Source organism: Cuculus canorus, chromosome 7 (genome assembly GCF_017976375.1).
Source record: "Cuculus canorus isolate bCucCan1 chromosome 7, bCucCan1.pri, whole genome shotgun sequence".
Lineage (NCBI taxonomy): Eukaryota > Metazoa > Chordata > Aves > Cuculiformes > Cuculidae > Cuculus > Cuculus canorus.
Window position 1 is genome coordinate 10,900,078 of NC_071407.1, and position 12,784 is coordinate 10,912,861.

The 12,784-nt window shown below is 39.5% G+C and overlaps 1 protein-coding gene across 6 annotated transcripts in view; it reads right to left on the reverse strand.

Moving 5' to 3' along the window:
- The window catches only part of ADD3 (adducin 3), a 101,013-nt gene that overhangs the window by 59,678 nt on the left and 28,551 nt on the right, over nt 1-12,784 (reverse strand). For 3 of the 6 annotated variants that reach the window (XM_054071236.1, XM_054071230.1, XM_054071233.1), the window contains exon 2: nt 5,562-5,606. The gene's annotated coding sequence lies outside the window, so the exon portion shown is untranslated. Of the gene's footprint in view, nt 1-5,561; nt 5,607-5,885; nt 5,979-12,049; nt 12,321-12,784 lie in introns of those variants that run through there. The other 3 variants (XM_054071231.1, XM_054071234.1, XM_054071232.1) reach the window with 2 other exon arrangements.

The window sequence follows — 12,784 nt, forward strand, 5'->3', positions numbered from 1 at the left end:
CCCACTCCTTAGCATTCCTTCCGGCGATGCCCACCAAGCTCCTTTGACCCCTGCTGCAATCGCAGACTTTACATGAATGCTTTCCTCTTTCTTCTCCTGCCTTGCATGGAACTGCTTTATCGCACAGACCAAGAAATTTGACAGGGAATGAGATACAGAAACTTATCTGCTGCCAGCAAACTGCTTCCACGATAGGGGCATCGGAAATGGAAAACAGTGAAGAGCAATCCAACACTCTTCAACACATTCTAGGCACTCACTGGGGAAAAGAAAACAGGGGCAGCACCAACAATTCAGGATGTTAACAAAATGAAAATAATGCCTTTAAAAGATACGCTGGCTGGGAAAATCTTTTTCCTAAATCCACAACATAAGTAGTATCTACAGAAATTCTGTACAAGCCCAGGGATCAGCAGAGTGTCCGAGGAAGCTTCAAGCATCCTATTCACATTTTAGAAGGCTGCATGAATTTGTATAAGCTTTCCTTACTACTATGGATCATAGAAGTAGTAACAATTCTGAGAGCATCCTAGGCTGATGTTTTCCTGTTTCACTCTACAAGTTTCCTCATCCTTAGCTACTCAGCTCTCCTCCTCCAGCTTTCCACCACGGTGAGAGAAGCAGTGCAAGTGCTCAAGCTTAGTCTGATCATGCCAGAGAAACATTGGGTTTGGCTTTTTTTGAGATAATACAATCATCAGCTTGGTGCTGAGGATACAGAGAGCCAGGTTCCATTTTGTAACAGCAATCTATGTTGAAAACTGTGGTTTTTAAAATAATAATTAAAACTAAAACACAATCAACAATGGCACCACCCTTTCACGTGTGACAAAGCAACAGAAGCCACAATCCAAAGTAAGAGCTTTTTCAGGCAACAACTGTAGAAGCATTGGATCTCCTTTTGTCTTTTTTTTTTTTAATGTGCTCTTTGATTACTTTAGCTTGCACAATGTATTTCCTACATTGTATTTCATTTGTTTACCAGTATCTGGGCAGAGCTCCAGTGCTTTGATACAACCGGTCACAGCAAACAGCGCAGTTCAGTGCAAGCACTACCACCAGCAGGGAAAGCTGGAGAGGGAGAGGAGATACAGCACGGTTGTCACGTCCACTACAGAAGAGGGCTGAGACCAGCCAGGCAAGTAGGAACTGAGTTCCAGAAGGTTTCTTTACTTCAACCAGCAAGAAAGAGTCCAACAAATTAAGGACTCCAGAAAAATACAATCAGCTTCACAATGTATAGTGTCACCTTTTTCCAGTCCAAATGAGAAAAGCACAGAATGGAGATACAGTACGAGCAAATATTACTGTCTGCAGCTATAAATATTTAGGACAAAGATCAAGTCAAAGACTCAGACTTTTCTGCACGGAAACTTCTGATGCTAGGAACAAGAAACGCCTCAAACTGATTCACTGTAAAGAACAAAGTATCAGATTACACGATTTTCTGAAATGTGAATGAGCCCAACTCTGTTTTTTGTTTTGTTATCAGACTGCAAGACCAGTATCTCTTTACAAATATTTGCCAGAAAGAGGCATTTAAAGCAGAAATACACTCAACTCACATATTCTGCTGACCAAGAGATGGCCAAAGTAAGGAAGTTCACTCTCACCATGGGGCTCAGAGGAGACAAAGTCACGTTCAACAGGAAGACCCCAAGCCTCTAAGATCCTAAAGTAGGGTCAGACCTGGTATCTGATGGAAGGCAGACAGTGTTTCCATGAAATACGGAAACATGAAGTGCCATATGTCCAGGAGTAAACACTTCTCATGCAGTTTCTGTTGCTTGAGCCTGGGAAGTGGTGCTTCTAAATAGATTTTTAACCAATGTTAATCTCGGTTACCCCTGAACTAGAGGGATGAGGGCTTGCTGAAAAAGGAGATCTATACTTGGTGATGGCAAAATACACAGACATGTTGAAAGATGCACTGAGGGAGGTGGGGCATTCAAGTACATGCTTAAAATAGTCCTGCAAATAACATCTAGACTCTCTCTAGACCTAGAAAATCCAGGGACTCAAATGCACCAACATCAGTCTGCTTAGAAATGTGACCTTCACCGGTGCTGCTGCAGTCATTCTGCGAAACAGATATGCCCCCCTACTGTGGGGGGCACACATGCATGGGAACAAGACAGGAGGGACTGATACTTTTAAGTAGAGCAAAGACAGAAATTTTGATCACCTCTACATTAATAACAAGCAAAAATACTTCGCTAACTGTCCTACTCTGCCCTACCTTCACGTCCTCCTCAGTACTAAGCGTACAGGGATTTTAAAGGTCTAATTTTTACAGCAAATTCAGTAATTCTAAGTAGGGCATAGAAAAGTGTTTCATATGAGAGAAAAGCATTACCTACTGCTCTCAAAAAGCAATAAATAAATAAAAAAAAAGAATCAACCTTACAAACTTGCTGAATGTGATACTGAGATGGTTTCAGAAAATGGCCCCAACAGGCCCTTGAATATTTTAACAATTCACAGTCTGACCACTCCTCACACAAACCAGGTGGGACAGCAGAAGCTGAAGAGAGTGCAGCTTGACAGCTAGGAGCCAACACCGAGTTTCATTGAACCAGGTTAAATGTTTGGGGCTAATGCTGCCATACTCTCTGTATTTCAGGGACCGGCAGGATTTTTTAATTATTATTAAGAAAAATCAATTCAGGTGATAAATTTGAACACAGATTTTGATTCATTTCATATTACTGTATTTTTGTACCATTTGCTTTTAGCCTGTTCCTCAGACAGAGCAGGAAATAAAAAAAGCAGTCATTTTGCTGTGTTCTCCCATCATAATGTGATGCACCAGACTGGAGTTATTGAATACGCTCATAAACCCTCAGGTTACATTCTTCTTCATCTGCAGTCTTGCCTTTAAAGTCAGGTCTACTCTTATTAAAGGAGTAGAGGCTGTCCTTTGGCATACCCTGCCTTTGAAGGTGAAGCCCCAGCTACATTTTATGGAAAAGATCTCTCAGTTCATACCTTCGCTGAACTGCGTAGCACGTTTAAACAATTACACAAGACAGTGGATTTTGATTCCAGGCTCCTCTTACTCAGTCTCAAATTTTAAAAATAATATTATTCTTTCTGCTAGGGCACTCCTGAAATAAATGTTCCAAATAATGATGGTCCAACAGCATTAAAGAAAAAAGTTACAGCTTAAACAGTGTAACACAGATTATGAAAAAAGAATCTTTCCATACGGAAAAGTTTTAAGAATTTGACATTACTTTGCAATATGCGTTAATCAGAAAGACAGTAGTGAATTCTGACTGTTTCAGATAGAAGAGAATCAAAATTCTTACAACATATTATGCAAAATAGTACTTGCAAAGAAGGAATAACAATCCTGTAGTTTCTATTAAAACTTAACTATTAACAGTGTTTTCTTAAATGGCTGGGAAAGTGTGCAGTTTGGAGCTAGCCACATGTTACTTATCAATTCTTCAAATGCAGGGTGAGTAAGAAAGGCCATGTCTGGTTCCTTTTGCAACAGGGAAAAATGTCTTTTGAAGTCTGAGGGACTGATGGGGGAGAAAGTGTCAGGGAAAGGATCTGACAGGTTTTGCACAGTGAGGAGCAAAAAAAGTCTAGAGTGAAATCTCCTGTCTAAAGTGGGCAAAGACATAGAAACCTCTCCTTGAGCACTGCAGACGCCAGATAAAAAGTCCAAGACTCCTCTGTATCTTTTTTCCAGCCACATGAATTCTTTTTTTATGCTTTTAGCCAGCTTCCCATCTTACCAGAAGCCTGCACGAAAGGCCAGTTCAGCACCGAAGAGAACACAGCCACACTAGGGCTCCATGTACAGCAGACAGTCTCCCAAGCTCCCAGGAAAACAACTTGTATTTTAAACATCCAGAGAATCAAAGATGACCTCAATGTAAAGGTGGAAGCAATCACCTGAATAACCTTACAAAAGACCAAAAAATTAGTTTCTTGAAATGAAAGGCCTTATCGACGAACACATCACTGCCAATATCACTGTTTCACTCTAGTACAGTGCTTTCCTTCTATGTTTTCAATTCTATGCAAATAACTAACCTGAGAAGTTCTGCATTGCCTGCAATGCAAGTATCTACCAGCAGGTCAAGAACTAGACACATTTCATTTTACCAACACTGCAGCTTGCCCTGCTCTTTCTTTTACATTCCCACATTCTTCAAGACACCAAGCAAAAAGAAAACGCCTCTTATTTTTTTGTCCTCAATCACTAAGATAACCACTTGATATAACCAGTCTCTAAAAGCCGTATTAAAAGTAGAAATTTGAGATTAATTCTAGATAAACTGTACTCTTATCTGTAGCAAACTGCTTTTGCATGTGTTGCATGAGCAACTTGCATAGCTAAAAATATGCAAACTTAGCGCTAACTCGACAGGGCAGAAAACTCCAGAGTTCACATCATCACTCCCAAGTAACAATTTAATGTACTCTAAGTGGAAGACAGCAGCTCAGCACTATTCAGTTTGAAGTGCACAGAAACATGCAGTAAGCTTTTATCAATAAAAGCCACTGTCTTTACATTTTGACTAAGTGATAATGTTTTGACTCCTTCCTTGCTTACTTCTACCTGAAAGTTGCGCTTGCAAGATATGTTTAGGATTTCACAGGTAAAATTCATGGCAAACAAAGGAGAAAAATTATCTCCAACTCAAAAAAAAAAATTCCCCTAAAAGAATCCCAGCCAGGTGTTTGCAATAGGAGTATTTTAATATGGTCTTTTTAGTCACATAACAGCCTAACAGCCAGGAAAACACAAGTTGTAACACTCCATCTTATTTTAAGCAAGCACTGGAACCTGTAGAAAATGTGGGTAGGAAAAAAAAATACTTCAGATAAGAGATTAGGCACTAAGATTCCTAAAGGAATTCCTAAAAATGCAAGAATGTTTGCTGCCTGTTATTATAAAAATGAAGACCACAACACAATACAATGCTAGATATAACACAGTAATACTTGTAAGACAAAGTAGTCCTAAGTATCTGACAAACGTATGAAAAACAGTTCCTCACTTGTGAGATATAGGCTACTGCTCATATGTTTTGTTGTCTTCACGCTCCTCCTTTTGCATCTTTAGGAACTGTAACGTAATGGTTAAGTAACATGCTTAAGCCTGCTAATTACTGCAAGCAATGCCAAAGCTGCAAGCAACCCATTCATTTATCGTTGATGAGTTTTATTATCAGCTGATCTGTGCACCTGGTTGTACAAATAGGTCAAATCCACCTTACTGTGGCTGGAACTCACAGGACAACTCAATATTCTTACAGATAAGAAGTTCCATTACATATGTAAAGCAAATATTATGCAGTGTGTTCAAATTCTTGCACACACACCAAAGCTAAGGTACAATTTCATCCCACTGAAGTATTTTGCTGAACATTAACGAGTTTAAAGTCATTATGGGGTTTTTTTTTGTCTGCGCTTTTTAATAAAACCACTATAAAATAACAGTTTGCTGATCCATTTCCCTTCCTTCCCCTTAAAATCATGAAACTAAGTGACGAGCAAGAACACAGGCAAGAATTCAGGCAGTAAAATATTTTAAGTACCTTGATTTTTTCCACAGCTCTCCTTGCTCCAATAATGTAGTTGACCTGTAAAACAGAAGAGAGAGATTACTGACTCCTGGTAGGCTTTTCGGTATTACTGGAATATATCGTATCCTTAAAAAATACAAAACTATTAACGCATCATCTAGTTTCTTCAACTTTTTCAGAATATTTAATTGAACTACATTTTACTTTGTTATCATATAATGCATTTTTCACATAAAATCTTGAAGGAAAGTCTCATTTAAGAGATCCTAGTGGGGAATTTTGCCATTTTGCCTCATGCATACTGGGCTACAAATCAGAAAGTAAAATCCAGTGTACCTGCTGCATTTTAATCGACAATTCCTCTCCTACCCCAGCGGCAGCTGAACTCCAGAGCAGCCACTCCGCTGGCAGGCAGGCAGGCTCCGGTTTGGTGGGGAGCCGGGGAAAGGAACACAATGCTGCTCTTTGAAGGTTGACAACTGCTGGCGCGCAAAGTTCATAAGGAAACAACTGCCTCGGTCTGACCCTTTCCTACTACTGAGCAACCATGGTTTTTCCTCTTCCTTCATCTTCTAACATGAAAGTAAAATGAGTAAATAAAATAGCAATTGTTTACTGCTATCATCTTTTGTCTTCTCAGTCTTTGAGCACAAGTTATCTTCAATCAAACCTGACAAATGTGTTTCCATCACCTCCTCTTTTCCCTTAACCACTCCTCCAAGAAAAAGCAGTTTTTTCCTGGGGGACAGAGGCCAGACTCCTTTATTTCATACAGGCATACAAAATATATCCTATATTTTTCCAAGTGCTACACATTGAATATTTGACATTTTACATATCATGAAAACACTAAGCTCAGCCTACCATCAGGCACATGCACTACTCCTCACGAACCTGTTAACCCTTTTTTTATTCATGAGGCTCTCGTAGCTTCTTTCAATCACTACCAGCTTTTCCTTGTTACTCTTTCATGACTTCATTATAGTTCCCTCAAGTATTACTGTTTAGGTCTTCTCAGTACATTGTTTAACAAACGCTTGACCAGTTTCAACTTTTCAGCAGGCTGGCCATCCCATTCCCCATCATGACTAAAGGCTGGAGCATTCAATGAATTTCAGTGGTAAAGAATTGACTTCCGAAAACACAGCATGCACAAAACCAAAGCAAGTAGAATTATACCAAATTCATGTAAGACATTCTTGTCACAAGATACTGTGAAGCAAATATCAAAATCTTCAAGAGAATCATGCTCAAAATAAGATGCTATTGCATGTGTGTTCAAATTGCCTATTTTCCCGGAATCACTTTGTTAGAAGCAGTCAGTTCCTTGCTCACTTGAAAGCTATATGTAGCTATAAATATGACTTTCTTTTCGGCAAGTTCATATCTAGGAAGGAAAAATGTACTTATACCAGTATTAATAAAGGTAAATAGCCACAAAACTATTTCATCTACCTTTAGGTCTGACAGGAATATAGATTAAGAGGACAGAATCAGGTTTACCCAGGTCCTCTGTGGGGGGCTTGGGCATATTTGCTTATTGTGCTGTCTGGCCAACTGCTCCCTGGAAGAGCACACAAAGCAATAATAGTGACCAGCGAAAGAGAAAGAAGTGTATAGGCATCAAAATTTCTTGTTATAGCAGGAGCCCTCTACAGTATCAGGAATTTAAACACTTTAACGCAACTGTTTATTCTTGGCATGAGTACAGTTTATTTTTCACCCGCTTCACGCTGCTAGAGATAAGGGAATGCTATTTCTATGCAAGTTCCTGATACATTATTTTAAGCACAGCCGTCACCTGCAAGAAAAGATTCCCCTCATGCAGGTTAGCAGCTACTGTTTCTAGAGGGCATTGGCAGACCACTCTCAGACTTGAAAATTTATTCTTTTTTCCAGTTTGTCAGCTCTGGGCCCAATAGCATTGCTGGCAGAACGCAGGGGTGCTCACAACACTACCTGCCCCCCACCGCAAGCGGCACGGTACCCCTCACTCCCATGTGGCCAGGGCAGCCTCACATACCGATGACCAGCCGACTCGCCTGTGCCCATACAGCTCTCAAAAAGACAACAGCGAGGGAACAGCAGTCAGGAGCCTTAACACTCCATCATATACTTCTGAGCAGATTTTCTTCCTGCCGTCATCACAAACTCTGTGCTACAATCCCTTTCTTCTTCTTTACATCCTTTCTCCTCACTATCAATGCATGTCCACAAGCTCTTCCTCACTCCCTAATTTAAAATTCTCATTATCATAATAGAGGAAAAAAAAAAAACAAACACAAACAACCGAAAACCAAACAATAAACTCTTGATATTTTTAAAACTACTATGACATTTGGTGTCATGACGTATTTACTCTGCACAATCCACTAGAGTGTTTTCAGCCCACTCTACTCACCCCTCAAGTATGGGCAAGAACTCTGACACAGGCAATGGCCAGCAGCTGTCTTCACTGCATTTGGCATTGTTTAGGCCACATTCTCAGCTCTTATTCATTAAATAAATGTCTCTATGACCAAAATAAAATGATACATGCAGTAACAATGGATGCAGATCATATCAAGAATGGGGGAAAGAAAATCTGAAAAGGAATAAACAGTCACACAGAAAAGAACCAACTCAAAGCCAGCTCTCAGACCACGGAAAATATCTGAAAGACATTCTTAGATGAATAAATTAGGAAGAGATGGATTTTAACTCAAGATATGACAGCAGGAAGACAAATATTGAATATGAGCAGCTTCAAAAAGAATGTGGAATACATCTGAATTAATGCATATGTCAGAAATCAGACATTACACAAATTCTAACAGGATATTGAAAATGTGAGTACGAATTAAATGTTAAATGAGGGCTTCGGCCTGTAGAACAAAAGGATTTGTGTGTCAGAGATACCATTTCTCTTTTTGAGAATTCAACTGCAGAACCCACTTGGTTATTTGAGAGCTACCTCTCTCCTGCTCAGAGAAGCAACATTTTAGAACTGCACGCAGCAACTATGAGTATTAACAATGATGAGCAGCCATGGAACTGATGGGATATCCCAAAGAAACACCCCCTCGAATGAAAATATAATCTTCAGCTACTCATGTTATAATGACTGACCAGTGTCTATTAGAAAAGTACATTTCTCGTTTGAATCCAAACCTTGGGTATAAAAAGCAAAGCCCTAGTAAATATTTAAGAGAATTTTAAGCCCCAAACTGAAGAGTTGGCAACTAATTTCTTTTCTCAACAAACAAAACCATCAAAAGATTGTGCAACTCTAAGAGCCCTTAAGGAAACAATTGGGAATTTTTCATAACATGGTATTTCCTTATACCACTGACCACAGGAATGCAAACAGTTCCACCAAACAGAGATTTCTTCATTGGAAACAACTGACAATCTAACCATGTTTCCATCTTTTCCAGTCTCAGTGCTCAGCATACAAAATAGATGATATAATAGGATACAGGCGTGTTGTACCAGGGCCCCACAAGACATCTTTACTAAGACTTAGCACCTGAAAGACTTTACAAGAATGTTTCCTGAGGGTTAGAGAGAGGGACAGAGAACTTATGTTTAATTATCAAGCATCTTTCTCTAATCAAAATTTATTTTTCTACTGCAATTTCTACTTACTTGCTGGATTTTCCAAAAATACTGTTAGCATCCCTCTCAACGAGAAACAGATCCTGAGCCCCGACCATAACTCTGAGTCCTGCAGCCTTCCCTAAGAGTAAAAGAGGTGATGCTAGCAAGAAGCACTGGCACCAAAACATGTTGTTACTCAACTTTCCAAGTGGAAGAAAAAGCAGTACTACTGGTAGTACACCCCTTGTACCTTATAAAATATCCGCCATGTTAGTCTAATGGATAGATTTCCTCACCAGCTTCTCCGTTTGGGATTATTATTTGAGCAATGCCAGCTGACACTATAAATCCTCCCAAAGGAAGCTGGAAACATCTGCATATTGGTATGGGCAGTAGCACTCCGTACTCATGGTTTACTACCCTTCAGACCTTGCATGAGGAGACCAAGTATGAGAGACATCCCGACAGAAAGGCAAGACAGGTCTTATAAAAGGTTCCTTACAAGTCAAAACATTCTAGGATTCTATAAAGGGCTTAATTTTCTTGACAGCTAATTAACAAGTCACTATCATGGTGAAAGCTATTTACACTCTGTGCCAAACTTGATGTTGCAAAGAGAGGAAAAAAAAGATGACATGAACATCAGCAATGGCAAAAACAGAGAGCATCATCAGGATTCAGAAAGGCACCAGGAAAGCTAAAAGGTACTAATAATGCGCACCCTGACAAATATCTGTCATTGCAAATTCACAACTCAATTAAGCTGAGATTTACTCAGGGCTACAAATGCACTTCATTCTCTCCATTGCAGTTGAAGGAAAGTAAAGGGAACAAATGATAAGAACAGGACAAAAGTGAAATGTGCTACAAGGAGACCCAATTGTTTTCGGAAGGGAAAACCAAAACAAACAAAATCCATGAAAGATGAAGTCTAACAAGTCAGGAATTTTGGATGGTAGAGAAGACATACAAATGTCTTAACTTCGGATAGAGATGTTAAAAGACCTGCCTTGTGTGGGAGGGTATTTACAACAGGGATTATTACCCTGGTAGTCAAGGAAACCACTCATACAATTACAAGGTTTCAAATTCTGGAATTCCCCATTTAGTAGGATTTTTCCGTGTTCCTCCCACACTCTTTAAAAAGCAGAATGGGAAGTGGCTCTGTTGTTCCATGTGTGTACAAACAGGACCAAAAAGCTTTGACAACAAACTCATCCCAATGGCATTGCAGAGGAAGAAGTCACCATCATAAATGAAACGTGTCCACACTACTGTAGTTAATCTTCTGAGATGATAAATGATAAAATAGCCATTGCAAGTTTCCCATAAATTTTCACATACAACAGCATTTACCAGGAGTTACTGAACAGGAAGCTAAAAATTTCAAGTGAGGCTTTATTCAAACCCTCAAAGTGCCGACCTTTCGTCACAGCACACTCTTGGTCTTGGAAAATTAACTTTTCTACAGTTCCAAACATTTGAACCCTCTCCTCCTTTTTAGATGATGCTTAACTGATCTAAACAAATCTGCTACAAAGAAGCAGCATGATTTAATTACAAATAGTACAGCAAAAATTATTTTTTATCTAGTTATTATCTTAACTAGATAACAAAAAAACCCATCTCAATCTCAGTCTGTGCTGAGATGTAGTAGACTACTCAAAAATTACTTACAATTTTATCACAGTCCATGTCTTAGAGAAAAACATGCATCAAAAGCTCTTCAATTTAATCTTGATGCTGATGCCAGAGAGATCTACCCAAACTACAGACTACAAAGCAAGGCGGTAGTTAGAGCACACCACATATTTCCACAATTAGAACATAGAAATATCAAGCTATGCCAGCAATGATTTGCTGGTTTTCATTAAAATGCACAGTTCTTTTTATTTGTTTCCTGCACCCAGATGCATGTTCAGAATGGCAAGAAACTACTGGGCAGTGTCCGTATAACATTCATACTCAAGTTGAACTGGCATTACAATCAGTGGAAGCTTTGGTGTTGATAAGGTAGTGGAGACTGATGGTTAAAAAATGTTACCAATTAAAGCTATTAAAGAATATCTGAAAAGCTTTAGTTATGACCTCAGGTTGACCCAAATACATGAGAAAATGAAGACAGTAATTCACAATTACCTTATGGTTTATAGTTTATAATACTTGTTATGCCATTTTACCTTCGTCATCTAATAAAGCCTACTACTAAAGGCTCAATGCTCAACAATTCAGTGTTGAACATAGCTGCTGTCTGGTATATCCTCTGACTACTGTTTCTCAGCAAGACTGTGAGATACTCTATCTGAAACTAAGTACTGCATCATTAAATTTTTACATAAATATAGTCCAAGCAGTGGGAAAAGGCAGTTTCAGGAATCATCTGAATGGCCTTTAGGATCCAGATGTTTAGTACAATTCTGCAACGGGCCCCCTAGCTAACCTCAGGAAAATAATTTCAGCACTACACAGTTCTGCTCCCCTTGCCTCCTTAAAATAAGGTGAAGTCCCAGCATTAGTCAAGCTGTATTCATTCATATTTGCTAATACATTAGATCTCCTTCAATGACAAGTACTTGAATCTAGACAAAATACAAGTGCTAACTAAGGCTTCAAAAAGCCTGCCCAGGGGAGGCAGACAGTGCTCCTTTAGCTTTTGTTATGAAAAATGAAAAAGCCTATGTTATAGCTACACACAACAAATTTAAGCAAAATAATTTTCAAGTTACAGGCAAGGTCTGGACGCTTCTGAACAAAAATATTCCTGGCATATTCCAGCTGCTATGTAATGCTCATGAATTTGCATCCTGATCTTTTTTCCCCCCTCTACTTATTTTGCCACACTCCACAGATACTATGGTATTTAGATTCCCTAGATTTTAAATCTCTACTGGAAGAAAAAAATATATCTATACCTTACATACCTTTTTAAAAAGAAGATGAAGTGTGAAAGCCTGCCATGACTCCTTTCTCACCTTCTGTTAGCACAGGTTTCCTGCTTCTATCTTGTCTCAAAGATGAAATCTTATTTTCTACCAGTCTTACAGTACTAACTCCAACACATTAGCTTTCGCTAAAATCTTATTACTGTCATCAGATTTCACTCACTAATATGTTCATACTGACTCCACCTCTTAAAAGCTGCCCTCAGCCTCTCACCAAAACCATTCATTCCACCCTCTGCTACCTACTGGCTCGCAGGATCCCACCCTCAGCAACATATACTAGTTCAAAAATGCCAAGACAAATGGCTGTAAGAAATCCCACCCTCCAGCCGCTGCAGCTCCCTCCTTTTGTGCTTTGCTCCTACTTCAACATTCAGTTTCCAGCACCACCCCCTGCACTTGCACTTGATCTCTGGTCCGCTCCTCCTCCTCCACTGCTGTACGTGCTCTTGGTGTGAGAGCCTGCCGTTAGCATTGCTTTGGTAACCTCTTATAAACCAAACATACTAGTTTAGCACTAGGAAACAGCACTGTACCTGCCTAGCCCTTCTTATTCTCAATCTGACATCCACAAGAGAACATTTTTACGGTTTTAACCGTAACCGTAACACCTATCTCCTACTCTGTCCAAGTCACACACTACAACATCGAAGCTTCAAAAATGGAACAGGCACTTCAGGGAGCAAGACTTCTGCTCCCTTGGGCCCCATCTCT